The sequence below is a fragment of the Culex quinquefasciatus genome, chromosome 3, assembly GCF_015732765.1.
Source record: "Culex quinquefasciatus strain JHB chromosome 3, VPISU_Cqui_1.0_pri_paternal, whole genome shotgun sequence".
NCBI classification, from domain to species: Eukaryota; Metazoa; Arthropoda; class Insecta; order Diptera; family Culicidae; genus Culex; species Culex quinquefasciatus.
In genome coordinates, this window is record NC_051863.1 from 13740065 (window position 1) to 13756709 (window position 16645).

Genomic DNA, 16645 nt, shown 5'->3' on the forward strand with positions numbered 1-16645 from the left:
ATTGTGAGAAGATCGAAATATGTTATTGGGATGATCGGATTAGTTGTTAAAATAACAAAAAACAATAACAAAGATTTGTTCGAAGAATAACTTAAACTGTTATTATGTTGTTATTGCAATAACAAACCAATAACACAGAAGGAATCATGAAGGAATAACAAGATTTGTTATTTTGTGCGGAGAGGTGGAGCAGCATAATAACAAAAAATGTTATTCATCTGGTATGTCTCCATAACAAAAAAAAGTTATTGTTTTGGTTTATTTGTAATTTGCAAATAAACCTGCAGTTGCCATAACTCCTCTGTACTAGTCAGAGCTGCAGAGTCGGGTACCTCCAAGCGACTTTGAATCCATACTTTGAAGACAACTCCGACTGTGGATGCAGGATATGACGTTAAGGTCGACTTCAGCTCTCCAAAAATACCCGACTTCACAGATTCCGACTCCAAGTAAAAGTTGCTGAAAATTTGCTGAATCCGATGCAGTCTCCGAGGTCTCACTCCAGCTCGAACTTTAACGTCAGCTCCGACTTCCTGGCTCTGTGAAAATATTAACAGTTTTTGTTATTCACACATCAAAAATTCTCAATAAATAGAGAACATAACCAAATTAAAAAAAATGAACTCTAAAAAGTTAATTTTATCGGATTAATTTTAGCTTGAAACCCCATTTCATGGTGAAATAAATGACCCCGATGAAATTGGTCAAAATTATTTCATAGTTCTAACCAATTTTAGTAAAATCCCTTAGGGGGTATATCAAATCAAAAAAAAAAATCAACTTTCAAAATTTCAACTTTTCAGAATAATTTTAGCTTAAGGACCCCATTTCATGGCCAAAATAATGATCCGGCCGAAATTGGTCAAAATTATCCCATAGTTCTAGCCAATTTTTAACAAAGTCCCTTAGGGGGTGTATCAAATAATTAAAAAAAATCAACTTCCAAAATTTCAACTTTTTAGAATAATTTTAGCTTAAGGACCCCATTTCATGGCCAAAATAATGACCCTGACGAAATTGATCAAAATTATCCCATAATTTTAACCATTTTAAACAAAGTCCCTTAGGGGGTGTATCAAATAATTAAGAAAAATCAACTTTCAAAATTTCAACTTTTGAGAATAATTTTAGCTTAAGGACCCCATTTCATGGCCAAAATAATGACCCCGACGAAATTAAACAAAATTATCCCAAAGATCTAAAAATATTTAACAAAAGAAAAAATAATAACAGATTGTGTTATGGACACTTAGAAACTTTTCCATTTGTGCGATTTATGGTAATTTTATTTCTAAGTCAGTATACCGAACGAATAACAAATTTTGTTATTAGGAGAGTTTTTGAAATGTATAACATTTCCTCTTATTAGCGTGTTATTAAACATTTTCAATATAATTTCACTTCAATACCAAATTTTGTTATTTTATTAGAAACTGTTATTATTTTTTCTTCTTAAAGTTGAACTTCAGGATAAAATAATAACACTTTTTGTTATTTTAACAGGATTTGTTATTGAAATATTATTAACTTTGTTGGTACCGTCTGCCCGGGAATTATGAAATTTATTGTCAAATGTCCTCACAAAATCAATCCTTAACCTTCATTCAAGGACCGTTCTCCAAACATGTCCTTTTTTTATTAGTTTTGATCAAAACATTTTTCAACTGGTGCATTCACAATCAGCACGCACAATCGCGACAAAGTTACGTAACCTGTCTAGTACCTTTGAAGTATAAGCAAAAAATACAAAAATTGCCATGAAATTAATGTCACCACACGTGTGTGCCTCGCCGACACCCGCCAGAACCTTGACCAAGTCCGATATGTGTAGTACGTTTACGCTGTTTAGACATTGTTTTTATTTATGGTGGTTAGTACGGCTTAAGCTGGTCGCCACGTTATGCCGGGGGTGGCGCGCGCATTTGTTTCACACATAAAGTTTAACGCAAAACAAAGCTGCTACCAAGCTGTTAAGAGTTTGGGTTAAGTTGTGAGTGAGTGCTACGGGTTTAAAATTTATTATTAAAATGCATGACAGCAGGTGCATGGTTTGCATAAAAGTTTGCTGTTCGAGAAAGATCTTAGCTAGGTTTAACATATAACATTCCCAGAAACATTTTATTGTTGCGAAAGTTGTCACCTGTACGTCGTATTATGTTGTCACTGTCTCTTGTCGCCGATTCTGATCGTTGCCAGCCACGTGTTTAAAGTTTCGTGCGTAATCTTGATAAAAAAAAAGCCTCAACAAGCTTAATTGCATAAGTTCGCTGCACACTTTCTACGGATGCTTGGCTTTCCGATGGGCATAAAAATAAAGCATAATTGTAGTGAAACAAAAGCATAAACCAAACAATCCCTTTGAACTTAACGCGCGTTCTCATGGGTCTCTTCTCCGGGCTTGTTTGCATAACACGGCATTATGAAGAGTGCATTGCCGGCGCGAGAGAAGTGCACTGCACTTGAGCATAAATCATTTGTTTTTAAGTGGCACTCTGTCGTGAATCACAACATTCGTGGCGTTCGCATGGGCTGCAAATTGGACGCCGGTCGGAGGCACGTTTCACAAGGGACGAGATCATCACAGGTCAGCAAAGGCTGACTTTGGCATTTCAAGGGTCGCAGATGATTGGTTATTGTGTGTTTGATTGGTCCCTTAAGTGTACACCATTAGAAGTAAATCCTCAGCTATTTGTTATTATCCTTCACTGAAAACAACCAAAATATTGCACGTTTTGTTTCCTAATTTGACAAATTTGCCCCCATGACGACTCATTTCAGAGTACAAATCATTCACTGAACTTTCTCAAAATGACCAACCAGGAACCTGCCAGAGGCAGCATTTTTCAACGCCATTAAATTCGGCATTATGCCTCGGTGCCGAACGTTTTGTTTGTTATAAACCAATAAAACCACAATTACCGGTTGAGCGCCACTTTTGCCCTTTTCGATCGAGGAATTTGATGCCTTCGTTCGGTGGCGGCGGAGGAGGTAGATGAAAGGAAGCTATTTTTGTGTGGTTTGTGGAAGCCTTCGAACCGTCTGCCGAAGAAGTCGTGATTTGTTTGCTGGGGAAGTGAGAAAAGGGTTCGGTTGCATAACGGAACGGGGCCAACTTAAGGGTTTGAAGTTTTGGCGTGAAATGTCATGCGGGAAAGTTCTGGAGAGTTATGTAAAATGACTGCAGGTTGGCTGTTGAATGATCCGATTTTGCAACTTCATAGTAAAATCTTGCTTTGAATAGGGAGAAAACTTACAGGAAAGACCAAGTTACTTAAAAAGGGCTAAATTTTAAATTTACAGCGAAATATGGGAATGAGTTTTTGACCGATTTGATGTCTTGAACAAAGTTGTAGGTTTTGATGAGGACAATCCAGACAAAAAAAAAACAAATTCACTTTTTAAAAAAAATCAAAAATCATTTTCAAAGCAAGATCAATTTGCAAACCTTTACATTTTTTGATCAAACGCACCGTTCTGAAATGGGCAATTCTCCACCAACTCACACAGCAGTTGCCCCGACTCCTCTTCGATTTGCGTGAAACTTGTAACTTTTGTCCCTGATCACGAATCCATTTTTTTGATATCTCGTGACGGAGGAGCGGTACATATTTTTCATCGAAATAAAAACACTAAAAAAGTTTTAAAAACTCTCCGATTTTACGTTTCTTGACTGTACAAAATTTTGAAACATATCATTTTAAGGGAAATTTTAAGTACTTTTCGAATCTACATGAACCCAGAAGGGTAATTTTTTTCATTTGGAACAAAATTTTTCATTTTTTCGTGTTTTTTCTAACTTTGCAGCGTGTAACAATGTTCTACAAAGTTGTAGAGCAGACAATTACAAAAATTTTGATATGCAAACATATGGGGTTTGCTTATAAACATCACGAGTTATCGCGATTTTACGAAAAAAATGACTGGGCAACTGCTGTGTGAGTTGGCGGAGATCTACCCAATAACGATATTATTAGGGTTAGTGAATTTTCACGATGTCGCGAACAGCGTGGAATTCGTGAAATTCGGTAATTTCCGTGAATTCCCGTGAAATTTAACAATATTTTTAAAACGATACTTATCACGCTTTAACAATTGAAGAAAGGAGAACATACATTTATACAAAATTGTAACAAGATTTACCCTAAATGACATGATAAAGTAAATGAGAAAAGTAGATTAAAGTAAATATATAGAAAATAAGCATTTAGAAATGGCAATCGGAGCATGGATTGTATTTATCCTTTTTCTTTGAAACCTTACTAAATTAAATCATGATTTCATTCTCTGTAACAATTTCTCTACTATAGTAGAGGTATACCAATTTAATTTGAAGGTAAAATTACAAAAGAAATAAATTGCCCTAGACTTGGTTGATTCAAGGCAATCCTTTTTTTTTCAAAAAATCTGACCTTTCATGAATAATTAAGATTTTTCCTGAGTCCCGTAAATTTTCACGAAATTAGCGAAACTTTTAAAGGTAGATAACTTGTTTTGCAGAGCTTATGAAAAGTGTGTTGCACATATTTTACACTGAATGTTTCCTTTAGTTCTACTCGGTAGATAATTTCATGTTAAGATCATACGTACACAGTAAAAAAATGTGTAAATTTGGAAGGTTGAATATTACCTCTTTTATGATGTAATTTTACCTCAATTAAGACTGAAAAAGCGACATTACAACCGAAGGGTGTTAAAATTTCTTATTTTCAGAGGTTAAATTACACATTTTTTCTGACATAAGAGATGTACCCCTTCCCAGATGTAATATTACCATGAGTTTTATTTATGTGTACGAAACTAAGAATAACAAAGAAATTTAGAAATTATATTGGTGTAATAAGTTAAGCAAATTTATTGCTGAATGAAAAATATCATAAATTATAGTATAAACAGTACTTTCTGTAACTTTATCAAGGTTATTTTAATATTTTTTGCGTTTCGCGAAATTTACGTAAAATTTGGAGTTTTGGAATTATGGTTCCCGTGAAAATTGCAATTTTTGAGCATGAAAAATCACTAAGCCTTGATATTATATATGAAGCAACACGAGAAAAAGCTGGATAAGCATTGTGACAGCTTGAAGTAATTATAAAAATTCTCAGGATTCAGTTAATTTTTTCACAAAATTCGAAGTGTCAACCAATAGCTGGCCTCCCCAGCTATCCTTTTAACACTGTTGGCTTTGTTAAATAGTTACCTGTTGTCTCGCAATTTTCCAAACAGTTCCAGCTGATAAAATGCTTCTGGACCCTTTTCAAATGTTGTCTCAGATATGAGCATCTTTAACATGAAAATGCACTTTTCGATAGATTTTGAATGTTTTGCAAAGTTTCAAGGGACAAAAATTCATCTTCTATGACTTTTCATTTCACTTATTGGATTGTTTTGGCAAAAACATCAACCTTTCAACAACTGACTAATTCAAACGGGTTAAGAGTTTACTGGTACATGAGAAAACAATTTGAGCAAGGCAAGGAAAAAGGTTACAAAATAACCTTCGAAATATAGGTACATCTTCTATGATGCAATCAAGGATTGTTTCGATTTGATTTCGCAAAGATCAAAATGTTGAAGTTTCCCTTTACCACTTTTCCATTCCCCAATCCCGATTTCCCCAACCCTAATTTTCCCATTTCCACTTCCCCCTAAAAATATAATAATTTGCCAATTTACACTAACACACCACACCTAACTGATTCGGAGCGTTTGGTACGGTATGTCCACGCATCCTTCCTCCCCTGATGATTCTGTGAAATGTGATCCGTTCACAGAAACTGTCTCTGCGGTTAATGCAACGCAGTAGGCCTGGCCGCTTTAATTTTTGCTATACATTTTCGGGGTAACTCGGATGTACTGCAATTATTAATACTGACAAGAAAGGACTTGGGGCGTAATCTAACCGCAAGTTCTTCCAGGATGCTTTCTTCGGACTGGCTGCGCTTGTGTTCGATTAGATTAGATTAGATTAGACAAAGATCAAAATGTTGAATTTAAAGCAATTTTACAAAGATTTTTTGTTCGGAATATCTTAATTTTGCAATTTGTCCAAGACTTTTTCGAACTCACAGTTTATTCCTATGAGAGGGTAATAAATAACATAATAAAAGAAGTCATGAGTTCTACCTTTTTTATCACTCTATAAGCTTTCACTATTAAACTGACTATAACTCGACTACTGTTGGTCTGAGAAAAAATCTGATCTTTTTATTTTGATTTTTTTTATTTTTTCAAGGCGATAAATTTATAATTAAGTTAAAACAAATTTGGACCACAGCTTATTTTGACATGGGGATTCTGAAACGTCTACACACTATTAAATAAACAGTGTCAACAATTACAAAATTTGAATACAATACACAATACAAATGTATAAACAATATTGTAGGCTAAGTGGGGATCTTCAGCATTGTCGAACGGATGAGGCAAATTAAAATGTCAGCTATGAACAATCAATAACACTTTTAACAACAGCTCAATGCGTATCGCAATACCCTTTTCCAGCCAGATGAGTATACCGTGTTCGACCACTTCACATTATTAAGCACCTTCTCTCCCCTCAGGTGGTTCATCCACCTACGCCAATCTGAAAGATCAGTTCTGTGTACAATTCGAGTATCGCAGTTGCAATCATCCCCGGGGGTTGGTTTCAAAACTTGGACTTGAATTACGCCGCAATGAAAAAAAATCAATTTCGACAGAGATTTACTATCAAGCCGTTCCACACGTGCGTTTCAGCAATGTGCTCCTCCAGGCTTGAGGAGGTGGTGTCTCGAGTGAACACGCCAACGAGATGGATTGCCAGCCGGGCCTGCTGGCTGTCGTTCTGAGTTGAACCAGGCTTGAAAGTTTACACGCGATTTGACCTTCTCCAAATGTGATGCTGACATTCTTCTGCGCGAAAAGAGCTTGTGAGATTTGATGAAGTGGGCACACTTGAAGATTCTTTAAGTGGACAATTTCCAACAATAGTAAATATTCAAACGAAATTCAAAAACACAAAACAAAAATTTAAAACAATAATAATTTAAAATTATGACCACCAAAAAGTTCCACTGTGCGCCATAACGATCCGAACTAATGGAGCGCGATAGGGAAAAAGCCTGCGCGCCGCCGGTTTGCTCAGTTCATCTGAGGTAACATTGAAACAATTTCCACCTTTTCCGATGCGATCCGCGCTGCGTGTAGCCGACTCTATTATATGCATATACACAAGCAGCCACACTTTTGCTGGCGTGTTCACATTTTGGCTAATTAAACTCTATACTTTGACTTTATGGCCCGCTTCAATCCATCCACTTTCAATTTCGCGCAGCTCACACAAAGAGAATAAATTTGTCGAAATTGTAACAAATTTGAAGCAGATGAGGGGGGGGGGGGGAAAACAACACAAAAACGATCGTTGCAACAAATTGGTGAGTACACGCAAAAAACGGTTGCGCTAGAAGTTTCGGTAAGCTTTTGTTCTGAGTCTTGAGCTGAGTCTTAAGCTGGGGCTTGAGACGGAAATGACAGTTCTTTTCCACTATCTTCATTCGAAGCAACGGAAAATAAGCGACCAGGGTCGGTGACGCTTCGATGGTTGCTTACTTTTTGTGACGATTTGAATTGTTGATGTTCAAAGCAAATGCCGCACCAGTAATGATTTGAATGCATGACAGGAAGTGGGTTTCTTGAATAGTTTTTTTTTTTGTTATGGCAAACAAATCTGAGATCTTTAAAAAATGGTCCACAATAGGTAGTATTCTGAAAGAGCAATGAAATTTGTAAGTAAATCATAAACAATTATTAGAATGTTTTCGTATTCGTCACAAATTGAAAACTAAACTGTTAACTGTCTCTGAATGCCAATGAGAAATAATTATTAAAACAATGACTATTAGATTTTTTCTTTTATTTCAACTTTTCCTGATTTAAATAAAACCAAATATAAGCTCAATCAACAGAACTGTTGAGCAATTCTCTACCAAAACCGGAAATGGATTTTATTTGTATTTTTTGATTTGGCTCAAACTTTGTGGGGGCCTTCCCTATGACCAAATAAGCTATTTTGTGTCATTGGTTCACCCATACAAGTCTCCATACAATTTTGGCAGCTGTCCATACAAAAATGGTATGTAAATATTCAAACAGCTGTAACTTTTGAGTGAATTTTCTGATCAATTTGGTGTCTTCGGCAAAGTTGTAGGTATTGTTGAGGACTTTTGAGAAAAAAATAGGTACACGGAAAAAAAATTGCAGATTTTTTTATCAACTTTTTATTCACTAAAACTCAATTTCCCAAAATACGTATTTTATGATTTTCGAGATTTTTTAATATGTTTTAGGGGACAAAAATCCGCAACTTTTGAGCCATAGAGAAACATGGTCAAAAAATCATAACTCCGCGGTAGATTTTTGGAAAAAATCGAAGTTTTATGCAAACACAAGTTTGACATTATTTTTTAATGCAAAATTGAATTTGCAATCGAAAAGTACTTTACAGATTTTTTGACAAAGGGCTCCGTTTTCAAGATAAAGAAACCGAAAGTTTGATTTTAGCGAAATATTTGCAATTTTCCAATTTAAAAAAAAAAAGTGACCATGAGTGACCATTCCTAAAAATATATTTTTTGAAAAGTTCAGAAAATTTGCTATGGGTAATTCTCTACCAACTCACACGAAATCGGGAAAAGTTGCCCCGACCCCTCTTCGATTTGCGTGAAACTTTGTCCTAAGGGGTAACTTTTGTCCCTGATTACGAATCCGAGGTCCGTTTTTTTATATCTCGTGACGGAGGGGCGGTACGACCCCTTCCATTTTTTAACATGCGAAAAAAGAGGTGTTTTTCAACAATTTGCAGCCTGAAACGGTGATGAGATAGAAATTTGGTGTCAAAGGGACTTTTATGTAAAATTAGACGCCCGATTTGATGGCGTACTCAGAATTCCGAATAAACGTATTTTTCAACGAAAAAAACACTAAATTTTTTTTTAAAATTGTCCCATTTTCCGTTACTCGACTGTATAAAATTTTGGAACATTGTCCCAGAAGGGTCATTTTTTCATTTAGAACAAAATTTTTCTTTTTAAAATTTCGTGTTTTTTCTAACTTTGCAGGGTTATTTTTTAGAGTGTAACAATGTTCTACAAAGTTGTAGAGCAGACAATTACAAAAATGTTGATATATAGACATAAGGGGTTTGCTTATAAACATCACGAGTTATCGCGATTTTACGAAAAAAAGTTTTGAAAAAGTTACTTTTTGCGTTTCTCTTTGTTTCGTCGTCCGTGTCTGTCACGGGTGACCATGAATGGCCATGATCGATGACGACCAACTTTTTCAAAACTTTTTTTTCGTAAAATCGCGATAACTCGTGATGTTTATAAGCAAACCCCTTATGTCTATATATCAAAATTTTTGTAATTGTCTGCTCTACAATTTTGTAGAACATTATTACACTCTAAAAAATAACCCTGCAAAGTTATAAAAAACACGAAATTTTAAAATGAAAAATTTTGTTCTAAATGAAAAAATGACCCTTCTGGGACAATGTAGATTCGAAAAGTACATTAAATTTCCCATAAAATGACATGTTCCAAAAATTTTTACAGACGAGTAACGAAAAATGGGAGAATTTTTAAAACTTTTTTAGTGTTTTTTTCGATGAAAAATACGTTTATTCGGAATTCTGAGTACGCCATCAAATCGGGCGTCTAATTTTACACAAAAGTCCCTTTGACACCAAATTTCTATCTCATCACCGTTTCAGGCTGCAAATTATTGAAAAACACCTCTTTTTTCACATGTTCAAAAATGGAAGGGGTCGTACCGCTCCTCCGTCAAGAGATATCAAAAAACGGACCTCGGTTTCGTGATCAGGGACAAAAGTTACCCCTTAGGACAAAGTTTCACGCAAATCGAAGAGGGGTCGGGGCAACTGCTGTGTGAGTTGGCGGAGAATTACCCCTATAAAATTGTTAAAGATACATTGAAGATTGGACCTCGGGTTGCTGAGATAGAGCCGCTTTAAGAAAAAGAAGCACGAAAATTGAAGTTTTCTAAGTCTCATCAAAACAACCCACCATTTTCTAGTGACCATATCTCAGCAACTAATGGTCCGATTTTCAATGTTAATACATGAAAATTCGATCTTTTCGAAAAAAATATTTTGAAAATTTTTAAATAAAGACTAGCATTTTAAATGGGCGTAATGTTCGATGTTTGGACCTTTTAATATGGCTCAAAAGTTGCGGATTTTTGTCCCCTAAAACATATCAAAAAATCTCGAAAATCAAAAAATACGTATTTTGGGAAATTGAGTTATAGTAAAAAAAAAGTTGACGCCTATTTTTTTCTCAAAAGTCTTCATTTTTATTTATATTTTATAAAGTGAAGATTTGAGAAAAGTGCAGTACCCGGAAAAGCATTGTCGTCAAACTTTTTTTTGGTTATTTGTGTAATTGTTAAACCGAATCTAAGAACATGACATAATGTTAAGCCGTCAGCGTTTTATATTGTTTCTATTAAAATGAACTCAAAACTGGAATGAAATTCTTTACAAAATGATCTACTTAAAATAAATAGTATTTGATTTCAATCGCAAGATTTATGATGTTATGAAAAAGACTAATTTCAGCAGAAAATTAAGTTTATAAGTGGAAAGACTTTGATTAATAATCCGAATTCTTTAAAAATCATAATGTATCCAAATAATTTGAGGAAATGATCACATCATTCAAAGGTTTATTTTTTGTTAAGTGAATATGCATTGTTTTCTTTGTAAATAACCATTAAAATCCTTAGAAAACCAAATTTCCTCTCAATTCTTGTGGCAAAATTTCATGGAAGAAATATAATTGGTAAATTTTTGAACTTTGTTAGGTGAGACCCATACAACTTTCCATTGAAAATAAGACATTTTCAAATGAAGATATCTTGAGTTTTGAGAAAAAAAACCCCGGGAGATTTTTTTAGCTTTTGAGGTCTTCCACTGGCGCATACAATTTGGATTGTGCTTTTCGATAAACTTGAGCTTGATAATCTTTTTTACCTTAGAATGACTCTAACTTTTAACTCTCAATTCCAACATATTTTTTGTGTTTTAGCGCTTTAAAAGTGCTCTTTACATCATTTTTATCACTCTCTCTATAACGTTCAACAAAACTAATGTTTGAGTGTATTTTCTGATGATATTAATGAAATAAAGTCGTAGAAGGCGTAGGTTTGAAGATAATTTTTTGGTGCTTTGGACTAAGTTGCCTCGATTGTTATTTTTGACAACTTTCTAGAAAAATAAATCTCAAAAATATTACTAGAAGGTTTGATTTTCTTGAACATCCTAAACATAAACCACTCTAATTTACAATCAAGCCAAAGCTTACCCCTTCTCATTTTCAACAGTGATCGAGTAACAACTCTTTTGAAGACATCGACGCTCCAAAACTTCACAATTTTCCAATTTCCACTATATATTGTTTTTTTTTTTTCCTAAAAGTCAATCCAATTATTTTTGAAAAAAAAAAACAGTTTAAATTAAAAAAAATGCAAAGCTTTTAGTATTGAAGCTTGAGTAATGCAAAATATTTTCTGTAGAAACAGTAGAATTTTGAGCTTCTCTTAAGGAGATAAAAGATTTTAAGAAATCTTATTTTTAAAATTTATTTTCAAAATCGATCTTAAAATTTGTCTGTACCGCCCAGTTTTTTTTTCGATTTTTACTACTTTTGTTCTACGAAAAAAAACTTCTCTTGTTTTTCTTATTTTTAATTTTTTTGTTTTAACCTGCGTCCTTATCTTCTGCCTATCGTAATTTAATCAATTTTAAATTTGTGTGTGTTTTACACATTTTTAACCATTAGCTTTTTATTCGCTAAAGTGTGTCAAAATATAGTTTTCGATATAACAAAAATTACTGCATACTTTTTGACACAAAAAGTAAGGGATATTAGTTAAAATGCGGACAAAGTTCACCAGAGAAAAATAAATATTTTTCAAAATATTGGCAAAGCCTTCTTGTGAAACAAGTAAAATCATAAAACCCATAATTTTCTTAAACGTTCTTCTTTCCAATGCTTTTTGAAGAATATAAATTGAAGTTGTTGTCTTCTTACTTCAAAACTACCAAATATACGAACCCAATCCTGCAACAATCGGATCCTAAAAACAGTCAAATACTGTTGTAAATAAGACAGTACTTCAGGGAATGCACAGTTAAAAACTGATTTTTGGTAACATTTTTAGATCGATAACCGTCAATTATTGCCTCAATTGAATCAATACACTTACCTAAAATTTATCCAGACTTGAAGAGTTGTCAACTTTGAGGTTTAAAGAAAGCGGTGCTATATCACAGTCCTGAAAAGAAAAGATAAAATTTAATTGTTTATTATCAGTTACAGTTTTCTCTTATTTCTCGAGTCATAAAAATACAAAAAAACACCTTGAAGCTAATTTCAGAGAAAGCAACATTCAATATCCAGCCCTTTCTCCATGCCACACAAACAGATCAAAGGCCAAGCCCTTTCTCCCAAAAAAAACGGGCCCAGGTTAAATGGCAATCAGCGTTGCCACATGTACAGATTTATCTGTCATGGTACAGATTTTCAGCAAAGATCTGAGTACAGAATCTGTACGTACAGATGACAGATATTTGGGTCACCGTACTGATTTTTACAGGTTTTCAGATAAAACAGATTCTTACTCAAAATGATATTATTGAATAGTTAAGTAATTGCAATTATCACAACATTTAAGAACTTTTCATTGATTAAATCTAGTTTAACTTTTGAAACGTTTAGAAATGGATCATGCTTATATTTTTTTACGATCTTAGATCCATTTATGCCAGTACGCCGCGGGTAATTGGCTCCCTCCCACTAACATTTACACACAAGATCCTCTGTAGTTTTAGGTTTTCTTAGGTTTAAGAAAACTGCATTTACAATAGCAAACTCATTGCTAACCAGATTTCAGTACCGACAAGGACCTAATAAAAATAATTTATAGCATTTCGTTCTAATAAAATTATAACATAATTTCCAGCATTTCCCATTTTTCTCAAAAATGATCTTGAAATGAAGGAAAACACAGGTAAAATAAAGTCTAAAATACTTCAAAAAATTTAATAAAAGTTGTACTGAATCATACAGCAAATAATGAGTCATAAAGTTTATTGTATTTTTTTTTATTAATTTGAATATATTTTTAAATTATATTAACGCCTTGTAGTTGCCTGAATATTAAGAAAAATTAATCCTCGTTTTTCAAAACATTATTATTTGTTTCTTGAAAGGTAACGCCATTATGTCACATTCATCTATTTAATAAATGGAATCTGGTCAAAGTAAATTTTATTGAAAGTTTTCTATAAATTATGTTTTGTACCGTCCACTGGGTCAATCGGGACTGCAGTCTGTATGAATATGGATTACAGTCTAACTTAAATTATTAAATTCCTAAATTCTGAAATTCTGAAGCTCTTAAATTCTGAAATTCTGAAATTCTGAAATTCTGAAATTCTGAAATTCTGAAATTCTGAAATTCTTAAATTCTTAAATTCTTAAATTCTTAAATTCTTAAATTCTTAAATTCTTAAATTCTTAAATTCTTAAATTCTTAAATTCTTAAATTCTTAAATTCTTAAATTCTTAAATTCTTAAATTCTTAAATTCTTAAATTCTTAAATTCTTAAATTCTTAAATTCTTAAATTCTTAAATTCTTAAATTCTTAAATTCTTAAATTCTTAAATTCTTAAATTCTTAAATTCTTAAATTTAAATTCTTAAATTCTTAAATTCTTAAATTCTTAAATTCTTAAATTCTTAAATTCTTAAATTCTTAAATTCTTAAATTCTTAAATTCTTAAATTCTTAAATTCTTAAATTCTTAAATTCTTAAATTCTTAAATTCTTAAATTCTTAAATTCTTAAATTCCTAAATTCTTAAATTATTAATTTTCTAGGTTCTTTGATATTTTTAAATTTTAAATCTGGGTATGATTTTGAATTCTAGATTTTTATTTAGAATTTTAGATTTTTTGGATTATATTTTTTTATTTTAAGGATTTTGAATATATGAATTATTAAATTACATTTTTTATTTTTATTAGAATTTTTGAATTTGTTATTTTTATTTTTTTTTGTATACATATTTCTTTTTATTTTTTTAATCTTAGATTTTTTTTATTTTTAATATTTGTATTTTTAAATCTGTGTGTTTATGGATTTTCCCTTTGGTTTACTTCTTTTCAAGCAAAATACAAAATCCTTCCTTTTTATTTCAAGATTTTGCTTTTTGAGATTCGGCATCATAAGGCAATTCGGAATTTTCAATATTATAATATCGATTACAAAATTATCGATACATTTATAACTTTCAGTTGCAATAAAATAAACAAATTCTGAATATTTAAGTTTTTTCACTAGAACATTTTGCAAACAAACATTGCGCGAAGGAACGTCACGCGAATAAACGTCTTTCCTTGACCGTTTCTTGGGTGTTTTTTATATGGAGTTTTGCGTTCCTTCCGAGCTGCATATAAGCATTTAGTGTTGTCATTAGATTGTTCAAAATGCATGTTAAAAAAAAGTTTTTTACAAAAAATATACCGTACAGATAATGGTACAGATATTCGCCATGCTTGGTGCAGATAAGACAGATTTTTGGACCCTCTGATACAGACGAGCATGTGGTAACACTGATGGCAATGCCCCCTGCCTTAAGGGATTTCTCATAAAAAAAGCATAAGCGGTTCATTGCACCACCCTTCAAGTTCAGGAAAAAGGAAAGCTTTTTTTCGCCTTCAAAAGTCCGCTGAATTACACAACCCCCACACCATTTGCCGGAATGTGTCTGGCTGTGAGCTTAATCTGTGGCAAGGTGACTAGAAAAGTAATCGTCTTCGGCGTTGGTGTTAAGTATGCACAGCACAGCACACACACAGCGTGGCAGGGCAATTATGTTGCGAGTTGATGAGCCGGCAAAAGTGTGGGGTGGTGGTGCATCTTATTTTACAGTCTGTGCCATGCGAAGCTTCATGGGCTGTAGAGTGAATTAGGTGTTATGCTGGCCTTAACTGTCTAGGAGAAGCTGAAATCGTTTATTTTGTAAGAAATTATTAAAGTATAGCTAGCTTTTATTAAAATTTAAAGGCAGCTACATGAGATCTGCAGATCGACAAGGCCAGCGCCGGTAATGATCAGGTATACTAAAGAAAGGGTGCATACTTTGTTTGTACTTTCAAGGTTATTATTTTTTGTTGTAATTTGTTGCTTTATTGGATAAGATAACTTGTAGTGTACACCTTTCATCAAGTCAAGGGAGGAATTATTTAAAATATAAATTTCATTAAACCTTAGCAACACGAAGATTTTGTTTTGTTCTCCCCTATAGATTTAATTATTTTGTGATTCACTCTCAATTTTCTACACTAGTAAGTGATTGAAAGTGCGTGCCACCACAAATCTCTGACGAGTCACCCCCCAGAGACAAACTCCACCGAGTGGCTAGACCGGCCAGTGATCACAGTGAGTGAGCGTGTAATAATAACAGTATAACATAACAAAAGCCTCTCACGGTCACCAGCGGGCTGGAAAAATGCTCACTTCCGAACTGATTCGAGACGCGCGCGCCGACTTCAACCGGCCGACAGACGACGAACGTCGTGACGCATGAGATTTGTTTTGCTTCTCGCTAAGGGCTGTAAATTTGTCAGACGAATAGGTATCAACACCCGTAGCTGATTAAGGTTGTTTTGTGGGAATAAATTTCGATTTCTTCAAAATATTAATGACTCATGATAGTTAGGGAGAAAATCGATAATATGTTCAGAATTCATTCTAAGAAATCGAATGTAATATCGATTAAACATATCCAGAACGGACATTCTAGCTAGTGGTTCTGAACAATGAATCATCAACCTCGATGGAGCGAATCATTGGCAAGTTTTTGCTCAAGTTTTATTGTAGATCTCTCAGGAACCATTCTTCCTTTTTCGCATGCATTCGTTGTCGGGTAAAGGGTTCATTTTGGAACAAGTTTATTTATGTGTATTTTAAAATATGCAGAAGAAAAAAATCAGGGCGATTGAAAATGAGTTTGCAACAAGTTTCTAAACATTTCATTTTGCAATTGAGCAATTCTGTAGAATTTTTGTTATATATCTAAATTGTCGGGAATCCTTACCCTGAGAACGGACATTTAAATCAATTTGGTATCTTTAGCAAAGTTGTAGGTAAAAGTATGAACAGTTAAACAAAAGCTAGTTATATTCTTTAAAAAATACTTATTTTTTATCCACACAAAAAATGATTTGCGATATTTTTGAATGGATAAAAAGACAACTTTTGAGCTATAATCTAGCAAAAGCATAACAAAATTTGTCAGTCAACATTAAGAAAATTAGAAACATAAAGACTTAAAAAAACAATAGTAAATTTTGCGGAAAAATTGAAAAATAAACAAAATCAATAATTTGAAATTTCAATATGTAAAAATCCACATTAAAAAAATTAAAAATCAAAAAGTCATTTCATTTCATTTATTGCTTTTTTATTTAATTCATTTCGTTGCTTGAGCCAAGCTTGAGCATAACTTGTTGGAAGTTACTGACCTTTTGAAACACATTTGATTTAGACCAATATTCCTTCTTTAGCTTCAAGAAAGCAAC

General features: G+C 33.2%; 1 protein-coding gene across 1 annotated transcript in view; it reads right to left on the minus strand.

Annotated features, from left to right (window-relative positions):
* The window catches only part of LOC6049016, a 63226-nt gene that overhangs the window by 22927 nt on the left and 23654 nt on the right, over positions 1-16645 (minus strand). Inside the window, exon 2 of the mRNA XM_038259800.1 lies at positions 12265-12333. The gene's annotated coding sequence lies outside the window, so the exon portion shown is untranslated. The remainder of the gene's footprint in view (positions 1-12264; positions 12334-16645) is intronic.